Source organism: Ictalurus punctatus, unplaced genomic scaffold (assembly GCF_001660625.3).
Source record: "Ictalurus punctatus breed USDA103 unplaced genomic scaffold, Coco_2.0 Super-Scaffold_100058, whole genome shotgun sequence".
Classification (NCBI taxonomy): Eukaryota; Metazoa; Chordata; class Actinopteri; order Siluriformes; family Ictaluridae; genus Ictalurus; species Ictalurus punctatus.
The window spans coordinates 330478-348776 of NW_026521089.1; the positions used below are offsets into that span (position 1 = coordinate 330478).

General features: G+C 46.4%; 5 non-coding genes across 5 annotated transcripts; all 5 read left to right on the forward strand.

The window, feature by feature from the left end:
• The first annotated feature begins 3933 nt into the window (after positions 1 to 3933).
• trnak-uuu (transfer RNA lysine (anticodon UUU)) lies at positions 3934 to 4006 on the forward strand. The gene has a single exon. It is a non-coding gene; the product is annotated as a tRNA-Lys (tRNA).
• Positions 4007 to 6679: 2673 nt separating this feature from the next.
• Positions 6680 to 6752, forward strand: trnak-uuu (transfer RNA lysine (anticodon UUU)). The gene has a single exon. It is a non-coding gene; the product is annotated as a tRNA-Lys (tRNA).
• Positions 6753 to 10655: 3903 nt separating this feature from the next.
• Positions 10656 to 10728, forward strand: trnak-uuu (transfer RNA lysine (anticodon UUU)). Its single transcript has one exon. It is a non-coding gene; the product is annotated as a tRNA-Lys (tRNA).
• A 2673-nt stretch (positions 10729 to 13401) lies between these two features.
• On the forward strand, positions 13402 to 13474 carry trnak-uuu (transfer RNA lysine (anticodon UUU)). The gene has a single exon. It is a non-coding gene; the product is annotated as a tRNA-Lys (tRNA).
• A 2673-nt stretch (positions 13475 to 16147) lies between these two features.
• trnak-uuu (transfer RNA lysine (anticodon UUU)) lies at positions 16148 to 16220 on the forward strand. The gene has a single exon. It is a non-coding gene; the product is annotated as a tRNA-Lys (tRNA).
• The last annotated feature ends 2079 nt before the right edge of the window (positions 16221 to 18299 follow it).

Below are 18299 nucleotides of genomic sequence, written 5' to 3' on the forward strand. Positions count from 1 at the left end.
AGATTTTCAAGATCAAATGGTAGATCTCACCCCAGTGCGTGAGAGTGAAGCGTGGACAACTTATACCTGAAGCGCAACTCAGGGACTCAACTGCCTATGCGATAGAACCATGGTTCAGCCTTCTTCTGGGTAACTTCACACATTTACCATTTGTACGAGGCCTTTGTGTCATTATACGTGTCAGACGATGGGCAATCAGTGGCAAAGGTGGCGTAAACCTGCTTTTTGCGAGGCATACAGAGCCAAGATTACACGTCAGTTTGTGGTGTGGAATTAACGTGTTTGTTACCCAGTTACCCTGGGTAACTGGCTGTGACTGTTGCGACTAGTGTCTGACATCTGGGCAAGAGCTCTTTCAGAGGACAAGGCACGAGCCCTTTAAAGGCATAACCTGGCTCAGCCATAACCATGGTTCAGCCTTCTTCTGGGTAACTTCACACATTTACCATTTGTACGAGGCCTTTGTGTCATTATACGTGTCAGACGATGGGCAATCAGTGGCAAAGGTGGCGTAAACCTGCTTTTTGCGAGGCATACAGAGCCAAGATTACACGTCAGTTTGTGGTGTGGAATTAACGTGTTTGTTAGAAATTTTGGTCTCCTTGTGCAGAAAAGCCAAGTTTAATTAAAAATGCTGATGCTATTCTACTTGTTCTCATACCATGACACGAAGGCATTCCTTGAACCAAGACAAGCCTCCAGAGTGAGCCTTACGAATAAGAGTTATGCTGGTAACGATTTCCAAGCGACATGCTGGTCAAAAGTGTGCTAGTTGTAAACAAAAATACGAACAAGGTCGTTAAACAGAAAGCACTGGGGTTAAGTTGATCTCAACTTAGAAACTGGCCAACATAATGGAGGGGAGCAAAGTTCAACATTCTCTTGGTTAACGTCACCATTTTACAGGTTTCACAAGAACCTTGTCTCTTTGTATGTCTCAGACTGCAGGCAGTCAGTGGGTAAAGAAGTATGAAGGACAGAGCTGTGGTTGAACCCTGTTGGTGTGTATCCTTGAATAGTGGTGCTGAGCTGTGTTAATAGTTTGTAGAAAGCCATGAGAACCAGATGGGATGGGCCCTTTCCAAGCCAAGGGCTGAGCACCATTTATGTCTGTGAGAACCGTTGAACTAGAGCGTCCACAGGCCTGACCTACAAGCTCGAGGGTAAAGTGCGCTCTCGCTCCTCGAGCCCAGATAGCTCAGTCGGTAGAGCATCAGACTTTTAATCTGAGGGTCCAGGGTTCAAGTCCCTGTTTGGGTGTTGTAGTACCCTCCATATCTTCTGAGAGGACCAGTGAAACCATCTAAGGTGCCTCTTTCCAGCATGTTTTGTTCAGCAAGTAAAATGGGCAAACTAAGGGTAAACATTCAGCAGGTTGTCAAGTGACTAATGGTTACCAGGCGAGAGTGTTGCTACCTAAGCTTTGTTACCTTTTAGCATGAAGTTGACAAAGACATGGGTGGTCATCATAGAGATTGGAGTCCATATAACAGCATCCTTATTAGACCTGCGCAGAAAATCATGGGTCTGTGTGAAAAAGAGCACATTGAATGACCCCGACATGATTTGAACCTTCTGAGCTGGAGTCAGACGCACTTCCGTTGCGCCACGAGGTCCCAGCTCGAAGCCTATAGCGCATCATGGTGCAAGGCATACTTGTTCATCGGCGTGGCGATCAAGACGCATTGGAACTCGGAGACAGGTGGTGGGCTGTGACTGTTGCGACTAGTGTCTGACATCTGGGCAAGAGCTCTTTCAGAGGACAAGGCACGAGCCCTTTAAAGGGATAACCTGCCAGGTTTCCCTTCCCTGAACATTAAGGGATATTTTCAAGATCAAATGGTAGATCTCACCCCAGTGCGTGAGAGTGAAACGTGGACAACTTATACCTGAAGCGCAACTCAGGGACTCAACTGCCTATGCGATAGAACCATGGTTCAGCCTTCTTCTGGGTAACTTCACACATTTACCATTTGTACGAGGCCTTTGTGTCATTATACGTGTCAGACGATGGGCAATCAGTGGCAAAGGTGGCGTAAACCTGCTTTTTGCGAGGCATACAGAGCCAAGATTACACGTCAGTTTGTGGTGTGGAATTAACGTGTTTGTTAGAAATTTTGGTCTCCTTGTGCAGAAAAGCCAAGTTTAATTAAAAATGCTGATGCTATTCTACTTGTTCTCATACCATGACACGAAGGCATTCCTTGAACCAAGACAAGCCTCCAGAGTGAGCCTTACGAATAAGAGTTATGCTGGTAACGATTTCTAACCCTAACCCTAACCCTAAACATTCAGCAGGTAGTCAAGTTACTAATGGTTACTAGGTGAGAGTGTTGCTACCTAAGCTTTGTTACCTTTTAGCATGAAGTTGACAAAGACATGGGTGGTCATCATAGAGATTGGAGTCCATATAACAGCATCCTTATTAGACTGCGCAGAAAATCATGGGTCTGTGTGAAAAAGAGCACATTGAATGACCCCGACATGATTTGAACCTTCTGATCTGCAGTCAGACGCACTACCGTTGCGCCACAAGGTCCCAGCTCGAAGCCTATAGCGCATCATGGTGCAAGGCATACTTGTTCATCGGCGTGGCGATCAAGACGCATTGGAACTCGGAGACAGGTGGTGGGCTGTGACTGTTGCGACTAGTGTCTGACATCTGGGCAAGAGCTCTTTCAGAGGACAAGGCACGAGCCCTTTAAAGGCATAACCTGGCTGGTTTCCCTTCCCTGGACATTAAGGGAGATTTTCAAGATCAAATGGTAGATCTCACCCCAGTGCGTGAGAGTGAAGCGTGGACAACTTATACCTGAAGCGCAACTCAGGGACTCAACTGCCTATGCGATAGAACCATGGTTCAGCCTTCTTCTGGGTAACTTCACACATTTACCATTTGTACGAGGCCTTTGTGTCATTATACGTGTCAGACGATGGGCAATCAGTGGCAAAGGTGGCGTAAACCTGCTTTTTGCGAGGCATACAGAGCCAAGATTACACGTCAGTTTGTGGTGTGGAATTAACGTGTTTGTTACCCAGTTACCCTGGGTAACTGGCTGTGACTGTTGCGACTAGTGTCTGACATCTGGGCAAGAGCTCTTTCAGAGGACAAGGCACGAGCCCTTTAAAGGCATAACCTGGCTCAGCCATAACCATGGTTCAGCCTTCTTCTGGGTAACTTCACACATTTACCATTTGTACGAGGCCTTTGTGTCATTATACGTGTCAGACGATGGGCAATCAGTGGCAAAGGTGGCGTAAACCTGCTTTTTGCGAGGCATACAGAGCCAAGATTACACGTCAGTTTGTGGTGTGGAATTAACGTGTTTGTTAGAAATTTTGGTCTCCTTGTGCAGAAAAGCCAAGTTTAATTAAAAATGCTGATGCTATTCTACTTGTTCTCATACCATGACACGAAGGCATTCCTTGAACCAAGACAAGCCTCCAGAGTGAGCCTTACGAATAAGAGTTATGCTGGTAACGATTTCCAAGCGACATGCTGGTCAAAAGTGTGCTAGTTGTAAACAAAAATACGAACAAGGTCGTTAAACAGAAAGCACTGGGGTTAAGTTGATCTCAACTTAGAAACTGGCCAACATAATGGAGGGGAGCAAAGTTCAACATTCTCTTGGTTAACGTCACCATTTTACAGGTTTCACAAGAACCTTGTCTCTTTGTATGTCTCAGACTGCAGGCAGTCAGTGGGTAAAGAAGTATGAAGGACAGAGCTGTGGTTGAACCCTGTTGGTGTGTATCCTTGAATAGTGGTGCTGAGCTGTGTTAATAGTTTGTAGAAAGCCATGAGAACCAGATGGGATGGGCCCTTTCCAAGCCAAGGGCTGAGCACCATTTATGTCTGTGAGAACCGTTGAACTAGAGCGTCCACAGGCCTGACCTACAAGCTCGAGGGTAAAGTGCGCTCTCGCTCCTCGAGCCCAGATAGCTCAGTCGGTAGAGCATCAGACTTTTAATCTGAGGGTCCAGGGTTCAAGTCCCTGTTTGGGTGTTGTAGTACCCTCCATATCTTCTGAGAGGACCAGTGAAACCATCTAAGGTGCCTCTTTCCAGCATGTTTTGTTCAGCAAGTAAAATGGGCAAACTAAGGGTAAACATTCAGCAGGTTGTCAAGTGACTAATGGTTACCAGGCGAGAGTGTTGCTACCTAAGCTTTGTTACCTTTTAGCATGAAGTTGACAAAGACATGGGTGGTCATCATAGAGATTGGAGTCCATATAACAGCATCCTTATTAGACCTGCGCAGAAAATCATGGGTCTGTGTGAAAAAGAGCACATTGAATGACCCCGACATGATTTGAACCTTCTGAGCTGGAGTCAGACGCACTTCCGTTGCGCCACGAGGTCCCAGCTCGAAGCCTATAGCGCATCATGGTGCAAGGCATACTTGTTCATCGGCGTGGCGATCAAGACGCATTGGAACTCGGAGACAGGTGGTGGGCTGTGACTGTTGCGACTAGTGTCTGACATCTGGGCAAGAGCTCTTTCAGAGGACAAGGCACGAGCCCTTTAAAGGGATAACCTGCCAGGTTTCCCTTCCCTGAACATTAAGGGATATTTTCAAGATCAAATGGTAGATCTCACCCCAGTGCGTGAGAGTGAAACGTGGACAACTTATACCTGAAGCGCAACTCAGGGACTCAACTGCCTATGCGATAGAACCATGGTTCAGCCTTCTTCTGGGTAACTTCACACATTTACCATTTGTACGAGGCCTTTGTGTCATTATACGTGTCAGACGATGGGCAATCAGTGGCAAAGGTGGCGTAAACCTGCTTTTTGCGAGGCATACAGAGCCAAGATTACACGTCAGTTTGTGGTGTGGAATTAACGTGTTTGTTAGAAATTTTGGTCTCCTTGTGCAGAAAAGCCAAGTTTAATTAAAAATGCTGATGCTATTCTACTTGTTCTCATACCATGACACGAAGGCATTCCTTGAACCAAGACAAGCCTCCAGAGTGAGCCTTACGAATAAGAGTTATGCTGGTAACGATTTCTAACCCTAACCCTAACCCTAAACATTCAGCAGGTAGTCAAGTTACTAATGGTTACTAGGTGAGAGTGTTGCTACCTAAGCTTTGTTACCTTTTAGCATGAAGTTGACAAAGACATGGGTGGTCATCATAGAGATTGGAGTCCATATAACAGCATCCTTATTAGACTGCGCAGAAAATCATGGGTCTGTGTGAAAAAGAGCACATTGAATGACCCCGACATGATTTGAACCTTCTGATCTGCAGTCAGACGCACTACCGTTGCGCCACAAGGTCCCAGCTCGAAGCCTATAGCGCATCATGGTGCAAGGCATACTTGTTCATCGGCGTGGCGATCAAGACGCATTGGAACTCGGAGACAGGTGGTGGGCTGTGACTGTTGTGACTAGTGTCTGACATCTGGGCAAGAGCTCTTTCAGAGGACAAGGCACGAGCCCTTTAAAGGCATAACCTGGCTGGTTTCCCTTCCCTGGACATTAAGGGAGATTTTCAAGATCAAATGGTAGATCTCACCCCAGTGCGTGAGAGTGAAGCGTGGACAACTTATACCTGAAGCGCAACTCAGGGACTCAACTGCCTATGCGATAGAACCATGGTTCAGCCTTCTTCTGGGTAACTTCACACATTTACCATTTGTACGAGGCCTTTGTGTCATTATACGTGTCAGACGATGGGTAATCAGTGGCAAAGGTGGCGTAAACCTGCTTTTTGCGAGGCATACAGAGCCAAGATTACACGTCAGTTTGTGGTGTGGAATTAACGTGTTTGTTACCCAGTTACCCTGGGTAACTGGCTGTGACTGTTGCGACTAGTGTCTGACATCTGGGCAAGAGCTCTTTCAGAGGACAAGGCACGAGCCCTTTAAAGGCATAACCTGGCTCAGCCATAACCATGGTTCAGCCTTCTTCTGGGTAACTTCACACATTTACCATTTGTACGAGGCCTTTGTGTCATTATACGTGTCAGACGATGGGCAATCAGTGTCAAAGGTGGCGTAAACCTGCTTTTTGCGAGGCATACAGAGCCAAGATTACACGTCAGTTTGTGGTGTGGAATTAACGTGTTTGTTAGAAATTTTGGTCTCCTTGTGCAGAAAAGCCAAGTTTAATTAAAAATGCTGATGCTATTCTACTTGTTCTCATACCATGACACGAAGGCATTCCTTGAACCAGGACAAGCCTCCAGAGTGAGCCTTACGAATAAGAGTTATGCTGGTAACGATTTCCAAGCGACATGCTGGTCAAAAGTGTGCTAGTTGTAAACAAAAATACGAACAAGGTCGTTAAACAGAAAGCACTGGGGTTAAGTTGATCTCAACTTAGAAACTGGCCAACATAATGGAGGGGAGCAAAGTTCAACATTCTCTTGGTTAACGTCACCATTTTACAGGTTTCACAAGAACCTTGTCTCTTTGTATGTCTCAGACTGCAGGCAGTCAGTGGGTAAAGAAGTATGAAGGACAGAGCTGTGGTTGAACCCTGTTGGTGTGTATCCTTGAATAGTGGTGCTGAGCTGTGTTAATAGTTTGTAGAAAGCCATGAGAACCAGATGGGATGGGCCCTTTCCAAGCCAAGGGCTGAGCACCATTTATGTCTGTGAGAACCGTTGAACTAGAGCGTCCACAGGCCTGACCTACAAGCTCGAGGGTAAAGTGCGCTCTCGCTCCTCGAGCCCAGATAGCTCAGTCGGTAGAGCATCAGACTTTTAATCTGAGGGTCCAGGGTTCAAGTCCCTGTTTGGGTGTTGTAGTACCCTCCATATCTTCTGAGAGGACCAGTGAAACCATCTAAGGTGCCTCTTTCCAGCATGTTTTGTTCAGCAAGTAAAATGGGCAAACTAAGGGTAAACATTCAGCAGGTTGTCAAGTGACTAATGGTTACCAGGCGAGAGTGTTGCTACCTAAGCTTTGTTACCTTTTAGCATGAAGTTGACAAAGACATGGGTGGTCATCATAGAGATTGGAGTCCATATAACAGCATCCTTATTAGACCTGCGCAGAAAATCATGGGTCTGTGTGAAAAAGAGCACATTGAATGACCCCGACATGATTTGAACCTTCTGAGCTGGAGTCAGACGCACTTCCGTTGCGCCACGAGGTCCCAGCTCGAAGCCTATAGCGCATCATGGTGCAAGGCATACTTGTTCATCGGCGTGGCGATCAAGACGCATTGGAACTCGGAGACAGGTGGTGGGCTGTGACTGTTGCGACTAGTGTCTGACATCTGGGCAAGAGCTCTTTCAGAGGACAAGGCACGAGCCCTTTAAAGGGATAACCTGCCAGGTTTCCCTTCCCTGAACATTAAGGGATATTTTCAAGATCAAATGGTAGATCTCACCCCAGTGCGTGAGAGTGAAACGTGGACAACTTATACCTGAAGCGCAACTCAGGGACTCAACTGCCTATGCGATAGAACCATGGTTCAGCCTTCTTCTGGGTAACTTCACACATTTACCATTTGTACGAGGCCTTTGTGTCATTATACGTGTCAGACGATGGGCAATCAGTGGCAAAGGTGGCGTAAACCTGCTTTTTGCGAGGCATACAGAGCCAAGATTACACGTCAGTTTGTGGTGTGGAATTAACGTGTTTGTTAGAAATTTTGGTCTCCTTGTGCAGAAAAGCCAAGTTTAATTAAAAATGCTGATGCTATTCTACTTGTTCTCATACCATGACACGAAGGCATTCCTTGAACCAAGACAAGCCTCCAGAGTGAGCCTTACGAATAAGAGTTATGCTGGTAACGATTTCTAACCCTAACCCTAACCCGAGACATTCAGCAGGTAGTCAAGTTACTAATGGTTACTAGGTGAGAGTGTTGCTACCTAAGCTTTGTTACCTTTTAGCATGAAGTTGACAAAGACATGGGTGGTCATCATAGAGATTGGAGTCCATATAACAGCATCCTTATTAGACTGCGCAGAAAATCATGGGTCTGTGTGAAAAAGAGCACATTGAATGACCCCGACATGATTTGAACCTTCTGATCTGCAGTCAGACGCACTACCGTTGCGCCACAAGGTCCCAGCTCGAAGCCTATAGCGCATCATGGTGCAAGGCATACTTGTTCATCGGCGTGGCGATCAAGACGCATTGGAACTCGGAGACAGGTGGTGGGCTGTGACTGTTGCGACTAGTGTCTGACATCTGGGCAAGAGCTCTTTCAGAGGACAAGGCACGAGCCCTTTAAAGGCATAACCTGGCTGGTTTCCCTTCCCTGGACATTAAGGGAGATTTTCAAGATCAAATGGTAGATCTCACCCCAGTGCGTGAGAGTGAAGCGTGGACAACTTATACCTGAAGCGCAACTCAAGGACTCAACTACCTATGCGATAGAACCATGGTTCAGCCTTCTTCTGGGTAACTTCACACATTTACCATTTGTACGAGGCCTTTGTGTCATTATACGTGTCAGACGATGGGCAATCAGTGGCAAAGGTGGCGTAAACCTGCTTTTTGCGAGGCATACAGAGCCAAGATTACACGTCAGTTTGTGGTGTGGAATTAACGTGTTTGTTACCCAGTTACCCTGGGTAACTGGGTAACTGGCTGTGACTGTTGCGACTAGTGTCTGACATCTGGGCAAGAGCTCTTTCAGAGGACAAGGCACGAGCCCTTTAAAGGCATAACCTGGCTCAGCCATAACCATGGTTCAGCCTTCTTCTGGGTAACTTCACACATTTACCATTTGTACGAGGCCTTTGTGTCATTATACGTGTCAGACGATGGGCAATCAGTGGCAAAGGTGGCGTAAACCTGCTTTTTGCGAGGCATACAGAGCCAAGATTACACGTCAGTTTGTGGTGTGGAATTAACGTGTTTGTTAGAAATTTTGGTCTCCTTGTGCAGAAAAGCCAAGTTTAATTAAAAATGCTGATGCTATTCTACTTGTTCTCATACCATGACACGAAGGCATTCCTTGAACCAAGACAAGCCTCCAGAGTGAGCCTTACGAATAAGAGTTATGCTGGTAACGATTTCTAACCCTAACCCTAACCCTAAACATTCAGCAGGTAGTCAAGTTACTAATGGTTACTAGGTGAGAGTGTTGCTACCTAAGCTTTGTTACCTTTTAGCATGAAGTTGACAAAGACATGGGTGGTCATCATAGAGATTGGAGTCCATATAACAGCATCCTTATTAGACTGCGCAGAAAATCATGGGTCTGTGTGAAAAAGAGCACATTGAATGACCCCGACATGATTTGAACCTTCTGATCTGCAGTCAGACGCACTACCGTTGCGCCACAAGGTCCCAGCTCGAAGCCTATAGCGCATCATGGTGCAAGGCATACTTGTTCATCGGCGTGGCGATCAAGACGCATTGGAACTCGGAGACAGGTGGTGGGCTGTGACTGTTGCGACTAGTGTCTGACATCTGGGCAAGAGCTCTTTCAGAGGACAAGGCACGAGCCCTTTAAAGGCATAACCTGGCTGGTTTCCCTTCCCTGGACATTAAGGGAGATTTTCAAGATCAAATGGTAGATCTCACCCCAGTGCGTGAGAGTGAAGCGTGGACAACTTATACCTGAAGCGCAACTCAGGGACTCAACTGCCTATGCGATAGAACCATGGTTCAGCCTTCTTCTGGGTAACTTCACACATTTACCATTTGTACGAGGCCTTTGTGTCATTATACGTGTCAGACGATGGGCAATCAGTGGCAAAGGTGGCGTAAACCTGCTTTTTGCGAGGCATACAGAGCCAAGATTACACGTCAGTTTGTGGTGTGGAATTAACGTGTTTGTTACCCAGTTACCCTGGGTAACTGGCTGTGACTGTTGCGACTAGTGTCTGACATCTGGGCAAGAGCTCTTTCAGAGGACAAGGCACGAGCCCTTTAAAGGCATAACCTGGCTCAGCCATAACCATGGTTCAGCCTTCTTCTGGGTAACTTCACACATTTACCATTTGTACGAGGCCTTTGTGTCATTATACGTGTCAGACGATGGGCAATCAGTGTCAAAGGTGGCGTAAACCTGCTTTTTGCGAGGCATACAGAGCCAAGATTACACGTCAGTTTGTGGTGTGGAATTAACGTGTTTGTTAGAAATTTTGGTCTCCTTGTGCAGAAAAGCCAAGTTTAATTAAAAATGCTGATGCTATTCTACTTGTTCTCATACCATGACACGAAGGCATTCCTTGAACCAGGACAAGCCTTCAGAGTGAGCCTTACGAATAAGAGTTATGCTGGTAACGATTTCCAAGCGACATGCTGGTCAAAAGTGTGCTAGTTGTAAACAAAAATACGAACAAGGTCGTTAAACAGAAAGCACTGGGGTTAAGTTGATCTCAACTTAGAAACTGGCCAACATAATGGAGGGGAGCAAAGTTCAACATTCTCTTGGTTAACGTCACCATTTTACAGGTTTCACAAGAACCTTGTCTCTTTGTATGTCTCAGACTGCAGGCAGTCAGTGGGTAAAGAAGTATGAAGGACAGAGCCATGGTTGAACCCTGTTGGTGTGTATCCTTGAATAGTGGTGCTGAGCTGTGTTAATAGTTTGTAGAAAGCCATGAGAACCAGATGGGATGGGCCCTTTCCAAGCCAAGGGCTGAGCACCATTTATGTCTGTGAGAACCGTTGAACTAGAGCGTCCACAGGCCTGACCTACAAGCTCGAGGGTAAAGTGCGCTCTCCCTCCTCGAGCCCAGATAGCTCAGTCGGTAGAGCATCAGACTTTTAATCTGAGGGTCCAGGGTTCAAGTCCCTGTTTGGGTGTTGTAGTACCCTCCATATCTTCTGAGAGGACCAGTGAAACCATCTAAGGTGCCTCTTTCCAGCATGTTTTGTTCAGCAAGTAAAATGGGCAAACTAAGGGTAAACATTCAGCAGGTTGTCAAGTGACTAATGGTTACCAGGCGAGAGTGTTGCTACCTAAGCTTTGTTACCTTTTAGCATGAAGTTGACAAAGACATGGGTGGTCATCATAGAGATTGGAGTCCATATAACAGCATCCTTATTAGACCTGCGCAGAAAATCATGGGTCTGTGTGAAAAAGAGCACATTGAATGACCCCGACATGATTTGAACCTTCTGAGCTGGAGTCAGACGCACTTCCGTTGCGCCACGAGGTCCCAGCTCGAAGCCTATAGCGCATCATGGTGCAAGGCATACTTGTTCATCGGCGTGGCGATCAAGACGCATTGGAACTCGGAGACAGGTGGTGGGCTGTGACTGTTGCGACTAGTGTCTGACATCTGGGCAAGAGCTCTTTCAGAGGACAAGGCACGAGCCCTTTAAAGGGATAACCTGCCAGGTTTCCCTTCCCTGAACATTAAGGGATATTTTCAAGATCAAATGGTAGATCTCACCCCAGTGCGTGAGAGTGAAACGTGGACAACTTATACCTGAAGCGCAACTCAGGGACTCAACTGCCTATGCGATAGAACCATGGTTCAGCCTTCTTCTGGGTAACTTCACACATTTACCATTTGTACGAGGCCTTTGTGTCATTATACGTGTCAGACGATGGGCAATCAGTGGCAAAGGTGGCGTAAACCTGCTTTTTGCGAGGCATACAGAGCCAAGATTACACGTCAGTTTGTGGTGTGGAATTAACGTGTTTGTTAGAAATTTTGGTCTCCTTGTGCAGAAAAGCCAAGTTTAATTAAAAATGCTGATGCTATTCTACTTGTTCTCATACCATGACACGAAGGCATTCCTTGAACCAAGACAAGCCTCCAGAGTGAGCCTTACGAATAAGAGTTATGCTGGTAACGATTTCTAACCCTAACCCTAACCCTAAACATTCAGCAGGTAGTCAAGTTACTAATGGTTACTAGGTGAGAGTGTTGCTACCTAAGCTTTGTTACCTTTTAGCATGAAGTTGACAAAGACATGGGTGGTCATCATAGAGATTGGAGTCCATATAACAGCATCCTTATTAGACTGCGCAGAAAATCATGGGTCTGTGTGAAAAAGAGCACATTGAATGACCCCGACATGATTTGAACCTTCTGATCTGCAGTCAGACGCACTACCGTTGCGCCACAAGGTCCCAGCTCGAAGCCTATAGCGCATCATGGTGCAAGGCATACTTGTTCATCGGCGTGGCGATCAAGACGCATTGGAACTCGGAGACAGGTGGTGGGCTGTGACTGTTGCGACTAGTGTCTGACATCTGGGCAAGAGCTCTTTCAGAGGACAAGGCACGAGCCCTTTAAAGGCATAACCTGGCTGGTTTCCCTTCCCTGGACATTAAGGGAGATTTTCAAGATCAAATGGTAGATCTCACCCCAGTGCGTGAGAGTGAAGCGTGGACAACTTATACCTGAAGCGCAACTCAGGGACTCAACTGCCTATGCGATAGAACCATGGTTCAGCCTTCTTCTGGGTAACTTCACACATTTACCATTTGTACGAGGCCTTTGTGTCATTATACGTGTCAGACGATGGGCAATCAGTGGCAAAGGTGGCGTAAACCTGCTTTTTGCGAGGCATACAGAGCCAAGATTACACGTCAGTTTGTGGTGTGGAATTAACGTGTTTGTTACCCAGTTACCCTGGGTAACTGGCTGTGACTGTTGCGACTAGTGTCTGACATCTGGGCAAGAGCTCTTTCAGAGGACAAGGCACGAGCCCTTTAAAGGCATAACCTGGCTCAGCCATAACCATGGTTCAGCCTTCTTCTGGGTAACTTCACACATTTACCATTTGTACGAGGCCTTTGTGTCATTATACGTGTCAGACGATGGGCAATCAGTGGCAAAGGTGGCGTAAACCTGCTTTTTGCGAGGCATACAGAGCCAAGATTACACGTCAGTTTGTGGTGTGGAATTAACGTGTTTGTTAGAAATTTTGGTCTCCTTGTGCAGAAAAGCCAAGTTTAATTAAAAATGCTGATGCTATTCTACTTGTTCTCATACCATGACACGAAGGCATTCCTTGAACCAAGACAAGCCTCCAGAGTGAGCCTTACGAATAAGAGTTATGCTGGTAACGATTTCCAAGCGACATGCTGGTCAAAAGTGTGCTAGTTGTAAACAAAAATACGAACAAGGTCGTTAAACAGAAAGCACTGGGGTTAAGTTGATCTCAACTTAGAAACTGGCCAACATAATGGAGGGGAGCAAAGTTCAACATTCTCTTGGTTAACGTCACCATTTTACAGGTTTCACAAGAACCTTGTCTCTTTGTATGTCTCAGACTGCAGGCAGTCAGTGGGTAAAGAAGTATGAAGGACAGAGCTGTGGTTGAACCCTGTTGGTGTGTATCCTTGAATAGTGGTGCTGAGCTGTGTTAATAGTTTGTAGAAAGCCATGAGAACCAGATGGGATGGGCCCTTTCCAAGCCAAGGGCTGAGCACCATTTATGTCTGTGAGAACCGTTGAACTAGAGCGTCCACAGGCCTGACCTACAAGCTCGAGGGTAAAGTGCGCTCTCGCTCCTCGAGCCCAGATAGCTCAGTCGGTAGAGCATCAGACTTTTAATCTGAGGGTCCAGGGTTCAAGTCCCTGTTTGGGTGTTGTAGTACCCTCCATATCTTCTGAGAGGACCAGTGAAACCATCTAAGGTGCCTCTTTCCAGCATGTTTTGTTCAGCAAGTAAAATGGGCAAACTAAGGGTAAACATTCAGCAGGTTGTCAAGTGACTAATGGTTACCAGGCGAGAGTGTTGCTACCTAAGCTTTGTTACCTTTTAGCATGAAGTTGACAAAGACATGGGTGGTCATCATAGAGATTGGAGTCCATATAACAGCATCCTTATTAGACCTGCGCAGAAAATCATGGGTCTGTGTGAAAAAGAGCACATTGAATGACCCCGACATGATTTGAACCTTCTGAGCTGGAGTCAGACGCACTTCCGTTGCGCCACGAGGTCCCAGCTCGAAGCCTATAGCGCATCATGGTGCAAGGCATACTTGTTCATCGGCGTGGCGATCAAGACGCATTGGAACTCGGAGACAGGTGGTGGGCTGTGACTGTTGCGACTAGTGTCTGACATCTGGGCAAGAGCTCTTTCAGAGGACAAGGCACGAGCCCTTTAAAGGGATAACCTGCCAGGTTTCCCTTCCCTGAACATTAAGGGATATTTTCAAGATCAAATGGTAGATCTCACCCCAGTGCGTGAGAGTGAAACGTGGACAACTTATACCTGAAGCGCAACTCAGGGACTCAACTGCCTATGCGATAGAACCATGGTTCAGCCTTCTTCTGGGTAACTTCACACATTTACCATTTGTACGAGGCCTTTGTGTCATTATACGTGTCAGACGATGGGCAATCAGTGGCAAAGGTGGCGTAAACCTGCTTTTTGCGAGGCATACAGAGCCAAGATTACACGTCAGTTTGTGGTGTGGAATTAACGTGTTTGTTAGAAATTTTGGTCTCCTTGTGCAGAAAAGCCAAGTTTAATTAAAAATGCTGATGCTATTCTACTTGTTCTCATACCATGACACGAAGGCATTCCTTGAACCAAGACAAGCCTCCAGAGTGAGCCTTACGAATAAGAGTTATGCTGGTAACGATTTCTAACCCTAACCCTAACCCTAAACATTCAGCAGGTAGTCAAGTTACTAATGGTTACTAGGTGAGAGTGTTGCTACCTAAGCTTTGTTACCTTTTAGCATGAAGTTGACAAAGACATGGGTGGTCATCATAGAGATTGGAGTCCATATAACAGCATCCTTATTAGACTGCGCAGAAAATCATGGGTCTGTGTGAAAAAGAGCACATTGAATGACCCCGACATGATTTGAACCTTCTGATCTGCAGTCAGACGCACTACCGTTGCGCCACAAGGTCCCAGCTCGAAGCCTATAGCGCATCATGGTGCAAGGCATACTTGTTCATCGGCGTGGCGATCAAGACGCATTGGAACTCGGAGACAGGTGGTGGGCTGTGACTGTTGCGACTAGTGTCTGACATCTGGGCAAGAGCTCTTTCAGAGGACAAGGCACGAGCCCTTTAAAGGCATAACCTGGCTGGTTTCCCTTCCCTGGACATTAAGGGAGATTTTCAAGATCAAATGGTAGATCTCACCCCAGTGCGTGAGAGTGAAGCGTGGACAACTTATACCTGAAGCGCAACTCAGGGACTCAACTGCCTATGCGATAGAACCATGGTTCAGCCTTCTTCTGGGTAACTTCACACATTTACCATTTGTACGAGGCCTTTGTGTCATTATACGTGTCAGACGATGGGCAATCAGTGGCAAAGGTGGCGTAAACCTGCTTTTTGCGAGGCATACAGAGCCAAGATTACACGTCAGTTTGTGGTGTGGAATTAACGTGTTTGTTACCCAGTTACCCTGGGTAACTGGCTGTGACTGTTGCGACTAGTGTCTGACATCTGGGCAAGAGCTCTTTCAGAGGACAAGGCACGAGCCCTTTAAAGGCATAACCTGGCTCAGCCATAACCATGGTTCAGCCTTCTTCTGGGTAACTTCACACATTTACCATTTGTACGAGGCCTTTGTGTCATTATACGTGTCAGACGATGGGCAATCAGTGGCAAAGGTGGCGTAAACCTGCTTTTTGCGAGGCATACAGAGCCAAGATTACACGTCAGTTTGTGGTGTGGAATTAACGTGTTTGTTAGAAATTTTGGTCTCCTTGTGCAGAAAAGCCAAGTTTAATTAAAAATGCTGATGCTATTCTACTTGTTCTCATACCATGACACGAAGGCATTCCTTGAACCAAGACAAGCCTCCAGAGTGAGCCTTACGAATAAGAGTTATGCTGGTAACGATTTCCAAGCGACATGCTGGTCAAAAGTGTGCTAGTTGTAAACAAAAATACGAACAAGGTCGTTAAACAGAAAGCACTGGGGTTAAGTTGATCTCAACTTAGAAACTGGCCAACATAATGGAGGGGAGCAAAGTTCAACATTCTCTTGGTTAACGTCACCATTTTACAGGTTTCACAAGAACCTTGTCTCTTTGTATGTCTCAGACTGCAGGCAGTCAGTGGGTAAAGAAGTATGAAGGACAGAGCTGTGGTTGAACCCTGTTGGTGTGTATCCTTGAATAGTGGTGCTGAGCTGTGTTAATAGTTTGTAGAAAGCCATGAGAACCAGATGGGATGGGCCCTTTCCAAGCCAAGGGCTGAGCACCATTTATGTCTGTGAGAACCGTTGAACTAGAGCGTCCACAGGCCTGACCTACAAGCTCGAGGGTAAAGTGCGCTCTCGCTCCTCGAGCCCAGATAGCTCAGTCGGTAGAGCATCAGACTTTTAATCTGAGGGTCCAGGGTTCAAGTCCCTGTTTGGGTGTTGTAGTACCCTCCATATCTTCTGAGAGGACCAGTGAAACCATCTAAGGTGCCTCTTTCCAGCATGTTTTGTTCAGCAAGTAAAATGGGCAAACTAAGGGTAAACATTCAGCAGGTTGTCAAGTGACTAATGGTTACCAGGCGAGAGTGTTGCTACCTAAGCTTTGTTACCTTTTAGCATGAAGTTGACAAAGACATGGGTGGTCATCATAGAGATTGGAGTCCATATAACAGCATCCTTATTAGACCTGCGCAGAAAATCATGGGTCTGTGTGAAAAAGAGCACATTGAATGACCCCGACATGATTTGAACCTTCTGAGCTGGAGTCAGACGCACTTCCGTTGCGCCACGAGGTCCCAGCTCGAAGCCTATAGCGCATCATGGTGCAAGGCATACTTGTTCATCGGCGTGGCGATCAAGACGCATTGGAACTCGGAGACAGGTGGTGGGCTGTGACTGTTGCGACTAGTGTCTGACATCTGGGCAAGAGCTCTTTCAGAGGACAAGGCACGAGCCCTTTAAAGGGATAACCTGCCAGGTTTCCCTTCCCTGAACATTAAGGGATATTTTCAAGATCAAATGGTAGATCTCACCCCAGTGCGTGAGAGTGAAACGTGGACAACTTATACCTGAAGCGCAACTCAGGGACTCAACTGCCTATGCGATAGAACCATGGTTCAGCCTTCTTCTGGGTAACTTCACACATTTACCATTTGTACGAGGCCTTTGTGTCATTATACGTGTCAGACGATGGGCAATCAGTGGCAAAGGTGGCGTAAACCTGCTTTTTGCGAGGCATACAGAGCCAAGATTACACGTCAGTTTGTGGTGTGGAATTAACGTGTTTGTTAGAAATTTTGGTCTCCTTGTGCAGAAAAGCCAAGTTTAATTAAAAATGCTGATGCTATTCTACTTGTTCTCATACCATGACACGAAGGCATTCCTTGAACCAAGACAAGCCTCCAGAGTGAGCCTTACGAATAAGAGTTATGCTGGTAACGATTTCTAACCCTAACCCTAACCCTAAACATTCAGCAGGTAGTCAAGTTACTAATGGTTACCAGGCGAGAGTGTTGCTACCTAAGCTTTGTTACCTTTTAGCATGAAGTTGACAAAGACATGGGTGGTCATCATAGAGATTGGAGTCCATATAACAGCATCCTTATTAGACTGCGCAGAAAATCATGGGTCTGTGTGAAAAAGAGCACATTGAATGACCCCGACATGATTTGAACCTTCTGATCTGGAGTCAGACGCACTTCCGTTGCGCCACGAGGTCCCAGCTCGAAGCCTATAGCGCATCATGGTGCAAGGCATACTTGTTCATCGGCGTGGCGATCAAGACGCATTGGAACTCGGAGACAGGTGGTGGGCTGTGACTGTTGCGACTAGTGTCTGACATCTGGGCAAGAGCTCTTTCAGAGGACAAGGCACGAGCCCTTTAAAGGGATAACCTGCCAGGTTTCCCTTCCCTGAACATTAAGGGAGATTTTCAAGATCAAATGGTAGATCTCACCCCAGTGCGTGAGAGTGAAGCGCGGACAACTTATACCTGAAGCGCAACTCAGGGACTCAACTGCCTATGCGATAGAACCATGGTTCAGCCTTCTTCTGGGTAACTTCACACATTTACCATTTGTACGAGGCCTTTGTGTCATTATACGTGTCAGACGATGGGCAATCAGTGGCAAAGGTGGCGTAAACCTGCTTTTTGCGAGGCATACAGAGCCAAGATTACACGTCAGTTTGTGGTGTGGAATTAACGTGTTTGTTAGAAATTTTGGTCTCCTTGTGCAGAAAAGCCAAGTTTAATTAAAAATGCTGATGCTATTCTACTTGTTCTCATACCATGACACGAAGGCATTCCTTGAACCAAGACAAGCCTCCAGAGTGAGCCTTACGAATAAGAGTTATGCTGGTAACGATTTCCAAGCGACATGCTGGTCAAAAGTGTGCTAGTTGTAAACAAAAATACGAACAAGGTCGTTAAACAGAAAGCACTGGGGTTAAGTTGATCTCAACTTAGAAACTGGCCAACATAATGGAGGGGAGCAAAGTTCAACATTCTCTTGGTTAACG